The sequence below is a fragment of the Merops nubicus genome, unplaced genomic scaffold (genome assembly GCF_000691845.1).
Source record: "Merops nubicus isolate BGI_N331 unplaced genomic scaffold, ASM69184v1 scaffold8937, whole genome shotgun sequence".
Taxonomy (NCBI): Eukaryota; Metazoa; Chordata; class Aves; order Coraciiformes; family Meropidae; genus Merops; species Merops nubicus.
Genome location: NW_008622286.1, coordinates 36131 through 36679, shown reverse-complemented (window position 1 = coordinate 36679; position 549 = coordinate 36131).

The following is a 549-nucleotide window of genomic DNA, read 5'->3' as shown; positions in this document are numbered from 1 at the left end:
GCTGAGGCTGTTCCTTACTGGCAGAGGAAGCTTCTGCTGAAGCTCCATATCTCACCTGAACCAGGGCAGAGCTAAGCATCTCATTGCTGTCTGTAGGGCAGCTGGAAGAACCTGAAGCCTCTCAAGACAGGGAAATTTAATCTGCCCTTATGAGTCTGGGCATTTCCCCTAGCTTTGGTAGAAGCAGATTTTGTTGTGTTGCATTTTAAATAGCTTTCATAGCTTTGATAACTAACTTTCAATTTATAGCTAAACTTAAGCTAAAGCTAAAAGCTAAAGCTGCCCTAGGCCATCACTGGATCTTGGACTGGACGGAATAAAGACATGGAATTTTTGCCAAATGAATTCTTTGCTAGCTAGATGCATGTCTGATAAGGGAAATACAAATACCATGCACTCCAGAGACCAGACTTAGCAGCCTGTCTTCATGCATTTGTGCCTTCTTCTGTACAGTAATGCCACCAACCTGGAACTGTCAGCCTTTCAGGTGGGCATATTTGTCCCCTTTTGTTTGGTCCTTGTCACTCAGGGAAGGAATTCACATACAGG